This window comes from Miscanthus floridulus, chromosome 13 (genome assembly GCF_019320115.1).
Source record: "Miscanthus floridulus cultivar M001 chromosome 13, ASM1932011v1, whole genome shotgun sequence".
NCBI lineage: Eukaryota > Viridiplantae > Streptophyta > Magnoliopsida > Poales > Poaceae > Miscanthus > Miscanthus floridulus.
The window spans coordinates 52,282,478-52,289,468 of record NC_089592.1 but is presented as its reverse complement, the minus strand read 5'-3'; positions in this window follow the sequence as shown (position 1 = coordinate 52,289,468).

Here is a 6,991-nt window from a genome sequence, read left to right as displayed (position 1 = left end):
TCGATGAGGGCATTGAGGTGGCCTGATGATGTACTGCAGCGACACGGGGCTAGGCTAAGCGGCTCAGGTAGGTCCTGGTGGCGGCGCACTAATGACTGGGAGCAAGAGGGAGAGATAGCGTGGTACCGTCTGCTTGCTTACCAGATAGCGAAGCTCAGCGAGCGGTCCCAGACGACGGCAGAGTGACGAAACGGCAAGGCGAGTACAGTGGTGGTGGCTTGGGTTTCGCTAGTGGCTGTGAGCTCAAATGGAGGCAATGGCTTGCACTAGGGCTCGATAGGGTAGCATCGAAACCTGGGGCTTGCTTTTATAGGGGCTAGGGCATGGCGTGCATGCCAATATCTCGAGAAATTGGGGAAGTGACAGGTGGATTTCCATCGGCTGGAGTCCAACTCTCCTACGGCCGGAGGTAGGAGACACGGCTAACATGTGTGTCTAGGGTGCCAGCTGAGTGAAGGGCGGCCCCCGGTCATCAGCCAATAGAGGGAGAGAGAGAGGGCGTTCGCGCATAGGCTGGGCCATGGAGATGAGCTGGGCCTGTGGCTTCCAGCGGGGAGAGGGAAGAGAGGCAGGCCAGGTCAGCACAGCTGCTGGGCTTGTAGAGGAGAAGGACGCGCTGGGCCTAAGGGAGTGGGGGAAGCAGGCCACGGGGAGAAAGGGAGAGTGGGCCTTCGCGCCAAAAGAAGGGAAGGGAGATTTTCTCTTTTGATTTTGTTTTTCTTTTATTTCAAAGCCATTTTCAAAACATTTCAAAAGAATTTGAATTCATTTTGAATTTTAGGCGAAACCACTCATCACAATAAACCATATGCACCAGCATGTATGCACAAAAATGTTGCTACACTCTACGATAAATTTTAATTTAATGAAAAGATTGGTTTTCCTATATTTTTATGAGCACATAAATACAACATTAAATCACTTTAACCCTATTTGAAAAAGGAGCAAATTTTAGGGTGTTACAATTCTACCCCCTTAAGATGAATCTCGTCCTCGAGATTCACGAAGACTAGCAAGAAGAATAGGGATGTTTTAAGGAACAAAGTCACAACCATCTTGGATACAAAGCTTTGAGCTAGAGAACATAGCTGAACTTCATATGGCACCTTTGAGCATTAGGACCCTTCTTAGTTGGATAGTTTGCATAGGCACTGATCGTCTATCTTATTGATCTCCTCCAAAGGCGTTTGTTCCACTATATTGACATCTAAAAACTCACGATCCACTTTGCTGTCCTCACAGGACACACCTTCTAATAGGTCATTCTCGTATTCCTCATGTGCAGGTTGAATACCCTCATACTCAATTATTTCTCCTTACGATGTTGTTAGAAGCACCAGACATTTGGCATACTTAATCACTCCTTTGCATGTAGACAACCGTCCCATTCCAAGGATAACATTAATGTCTATTAACTCCAAAATAATAAGGTTTGCCTCGAAGTTTACCCCCTTTATGTCAAGACTAACTTTTGGGCATATGCGGTCTGCCTTCACTTCACCCCTAGGAGAGTTAACTATCATGAGTTTCCTCATTGGAAACATATTTATCTTATGATCTTCTACATACGCACTAGAGATAAATGAATGTGATGCACTGGGGTCAAACAACACCATAGCAATGGCTGAGCTCACTGCAATCAAACCATAAACGATGTCCTTAGCTCCATGAGTGGTAATCATACCCACATTGTTCAGACTTCTAGGGATGTACTTTTGCTTTAATTTATTGCCTTGCACCTGCTTCTTATGGATATTATTTCTAGCTCCTGCTGCTATTAATTCTAGCTTTGATTACTCTGAGCAAACTTCTCAAGACAGTCGTTCTCATAATGTTTAGTCTCACCATAATCATAACCTTCTTCACTAGTAGGAGTATTGGTCTTCATTAAGGTGATAGTAGGAGGTGACAGACATGGCTCTTAAGAGCTGAAATGCTGCAATTCATCATTGGGTTGCTGATACTGATCCTGATCTATACTCCCAAGCAGATTTATAGGGTGTGACTGATATTTAGGTTATGTAGCAGAACGGAGATGGGTACTTCTTAACTGGCATTGAAGGTCACGCTTTCTCTTCTTCTCTTTCATCTCTCGACGCTTGTTCTCAATTACAATTGCTCTATCCACCAACATCTGATAGTCGGCATACACAATGGTCTTCAACTATAGTTGCAAACCATCATTCAGTCCTTTCAAAAAGCATTTTTGCTTCTTAGCATCACTATCCACCTCTCTTGGAGCAAAGTAGGTTCTACCACCAACTTCAAAACATTAATGACTATTCTCCGATTAAAATGCTCAAACTTTGAATCAGATAGCCTTAGTCCTTAGTGTCATCTGAATCTTCATTTGCACAACTCCTTTTTGCTAAAGTCATCAGCAACGACATTTCTTTCTCCCGGTGATAGCTCCTTTCCAAGCCATAATTCTTGATTACTCTAATCCATCTATAGTGTCTCAAGTTTTAGTCCGATCTTTCATGAAAATATACTCTCATGTCCTTGTAGATAGTATCTCCATGCTCCACAATGAATAGCTCTAGATCATACATCATATGTCCCATCTCACACTTCCTTAGTTGACTTAATGCATAAACCGCTACTTCTTCTTGCATAAGGACACATCCCACACCTTGACAGTGTGCATCATAGTGGATATAAAGCTCTTGTCCTAATCTGGCAAAGCTAATACATAGGTTTTACTTCAACCTCTTTTTTTTACTCCTTCAAATACTTAGCTGAGGTCTCTTGATCCGAACTTAAAACCTTCTCCAGTAACACTATCAATATCTTGATGGTCATGGATAAACCTCCCTTGCACCTCTAACCAAACCTCATTATTAAAAACTCTGAGTTTCTCTCACACATCCTTGGGTGGGTTCCAATCACATCATTAACTTTCTTCAATCCAAACCTTTTGTCATACTTGGTATATCATTAGGATTCCCTGAGACTCCATAGAACCATCTATAGTTATTAGATATCTCATTCCTAGGTCATCATCGCCTACTTGTCTTGGGTATGTTGAAGATTGGACTCCTAGCTGAGGATAGCTCAAATTGCAAAGCCATATTGGCGAATGCATCAATTCCTCGTAGATGATCCAATAACTTATCAACCGAGCAAAGGATACTTACTCTGGATGATGAAGCCCTTAAGTGATATACATCCTCTAGGTACCACCTTTCTTATCAGATTAACCGATTCTTCCAAGTGAGAGCTAGAATCTACAAACCCACCTTTACTTTGGCTACCCTCCTTAAGAAGAGATAAAGTATGGGACACCAAAGTATAGCTTGCATCTCCTTTTTGGTAGGCTGACTATCATAATGGCCTTCTGACATCCCAAAGAACACATGTGCATATCTAAGAACAACAACTTGATTTTTTCTCACGGGATGAAAGATAGTAGTGCAGTAAAATAGCTATAACTCTCATTCCATTAATCCAATTAAGTTGTAGTTAATACCATTGGAAAGCTTATAAAATTATCCACAACTTCCTTATAGAACACTTTTCCAAATTCTACAGTTCATGTAGTCGAAAAATAGTGCACAACAGAAACTATTCCAAGCTTCAGACAGCGTAGGTGCATCGTCTTGTGATTTCCATAACTCCATAACCAAAATTGCTATCAGGGTGATTCTTGTGGCAAGAGAAAGATATTGAAGTCTACTATTGTCTAGAATTTTGTAATGATTTTGGTCATCCAAAAACAGAGATATAAGCCGATAAAGATAGGTTGCTCCGAAAGGCAGGATAGAGAAAATAGGAGATAACCAAAACCCAACTATTTATTTCATTAATCCTTATACCTCAGGCCTATAAACTAAATGAAATTATGTGAAACACCCAACAAGATCATTACAATCATTACAAGGATTCAAAACAAGCATAAGCATAATGACAATTTAGCAAAGAAATAAAGGTGCACAACTCAATCACTGACTCAACTTGCGATACTATTGCCCTCATTGTACTAGGGGTAACAATCCTAAGACTCATCTTCAGATTATGCAAGAAGGTGGTGAGGGTGAGTTCTAAAAACATATCAAATCAAGGAGTGAAGATGAGAATAAAGACTTTAAAATAAGCACCAAGGTAGAGATGAATAGCAAGGGTAGAGATATAGTAGAGAAGAAAATATCAAGGTTCATAGAGCAAGGGCTTTTTTTGTAGCAACTTCTAAACCTTAGAACGACCAGTTTCTACTAGGCTTGTGTCCTACAGTCAGCATTTCTCTGATACTACTTTGTAGCACCCGGTTTTAAGAACAAAACCAGATACGCACCATATGTGAGCCCAGGAAGTCAAATCTCACATATAGCTACAAATAAGAGTAATATCAAAAGATAATGCTCAATATATAACATACTTAGTATAAAGGATATAACCTTAGACTACAAACTAGCGGCAAGACAACTTCAATCTTCAAGTGAAGACTCCAACTCCCTAGGGACAACTGACTGGTTGATCACATGCCTAATTCCTCCAAACTCTAGCAATCTGGTAGCCATCTAGGATTTTTCCAAAGATTTAAAAAATAAAGCAAGTGTAAGTACATGTTGTACTCAACAAATACAACATAGGGTTCATGAGGCTCAAAAGGTTGACACTGGCTTACTACGATTAGCATTTTAGTGAGTCATCCTTTAGCAATTGACTAGCAACAAGTTTATTCACCAGCCCACATAAACACATGATCAGGTAAACATGAATAATGAATAGCATAAACAATTAACCATTAATGATCATCTATTCCATAAGGGTTCTAAGGCCCACTCATGGCCATGAGCATGACTGTTATAATAGTTTTACACTCTACAGAGATTGTACACTTTCAATATGAGTCATGATTTACCCTTTCACCTGAGGTCGTGAGCCTCTTAACCCACAACCAAGGAAGGTCGATAGGGTTCACTGTGAAGCCTTTCAATGGTTCAGTCTAACAAGTTAAGGCCGCTAGGATTCCAATTGGCAAATAGATGTAGAGCTCCCCTTCCCGATGGCACAATTCCTCATAAGCTATATACAAGGGGACAGAGGCCGCACTATACCCGATTCGGCAAGCCCCTTTTGCACCATAAAGGTAACAACTAACAATCTAGAAAGGGCCTCATACTTCACTAAAGCTAGAGCCATGTGGCCCTCACAGTTGTACTATAAGTTCTAGATGATCACTTACAGATAAGTCCTTAGGGTGGGGAATCTAGAGCACCATAATAACAGCCCAATGCTCTAGCCCTCTTGAGCCATGTTGCTAAAAGTCATCTTTTAGTGTTTATTGCATATTCCATTAGTCAAGTTATAAGATCATGGTCTTAGTTTGAGCACTAGCATCACACTACCCAATGCATAAACCCATAGGTGACAAGGAATTCCAAGATATCAAATAGCTAGGAAAATTTACTACGGTTGCCAAGGTAGACACATGCATATGATTAAATTATTAAAGTGAATAGGACAACAAGGAAGATCCCAGGCTACTTGCCTTAAACTCAGATCCTTCTTCAAGTTGAAATCTTCAATGCATTGCTTCTCGATTCACCACGTATAGCTCACCGATTGGATAAGATCATAACACACCACACAAGCATCCATGCAATCATACATGAAGCAAACAATAGAACTAAATTATAATAGTACACCATATAATAAAAAGGTTTGAAAACTAATCTACGCATTGCTACGAGCACACAGACGCGAAAAGCAAGCTAATCGAAGCTACGATGAAAAAGAAACAATTACCGAAAGATTATTTAATAGATGAATAGAAAACTATAGGCTTCATTTATTTTAACTATATAAAATCATATATATAATATATTTTAGAGAAATATCCAAATGGAATTAAGTCAAATTATATTGGAAAAATTAGGAAACTAAAGTAAATTTAATCATATTTTATTTATAAATCTTTTTGCATATTCATTATTCAAGTTAGGAGTTAAATCATGAAATTCCAGAGCAATTAACATGGTAAACAATGTTACTAATGTGTAGATCACTGTTGTTATGAATCTAACGCAACTTGAATGGGTCAAAACGGAGTTAAAACAAAGAAGTTATGGCCTAAACAAGGCTAGTGGCAAAACTATAAATAGATGAAAACGTATTCTGAACCTACTAGAAGGAAACTACGCTTTCAGAATAGGAAAATGTATTCTAAGAGTACGCCATGGACTGTGGGTACAAATAAGAAGAAGGATAGGGGCTCTTTAGCAAGATGGTCGGCAAAGGGGTATGATGTGATCTGGTCTGTTGGATTAGATCTGGACAATCTAGATTAGATCGGAGAGAGGGAGAGTCACTGGTGGTGAGCTGGATGGCAGTGCCATGGCTAGAAAACAAGGGGACCTCGCCAACGTTTGGCTATTTGCCAATTCAGGGTATCACTGGCCATGGAAAGAGCACAGGGAGAGAGAGGGGCGCACGGCAAACTCGATGAGGGCATCAAGGTGGCCCGACGCTGTACTGCGGCGACGCGGGGCTAGGCTGAGCGGCTCAGGTAGGTTCGACAGTGGCGCACCGATGACTGGGAGCGAGAGGGAGAGATAGTGTGGTACCATCCGCTTGCTTACCAGATAGTGAAGCTCGGCGAGCGGTCCCGGACGACGGCGGAGCGACGGAATGGCGAGACAAGTACAGCGGCAGTGGCTAGGCTTTCGCAGCGGTTGTGAGCTCAGATAGAGGCGACGACTTGTGCTAGGGCTCGATAGGTGAGTGTCAAAACCTAGGGCTTGCTTTTATAGGGGCTAGGGCATGGTGCGCATGCCAAGATCTTGAGAAATCAGGGAAGCGGCGGCGGATTTCCATCGGCACCTTGGGAAGTTGCCTTCATTGCGACGCATCCCGCCCCGAGCATGACCCTGCTTCGGGAGTAGCCGACACGACCTCGTGAGTAAGAGGAGAAATAAAAAGGCCCCTAGCAGGGCCAGACACCCTGCAGCTCTGCCTACCTACCAAGATCCTAGTGCCTGGTAGATACTGA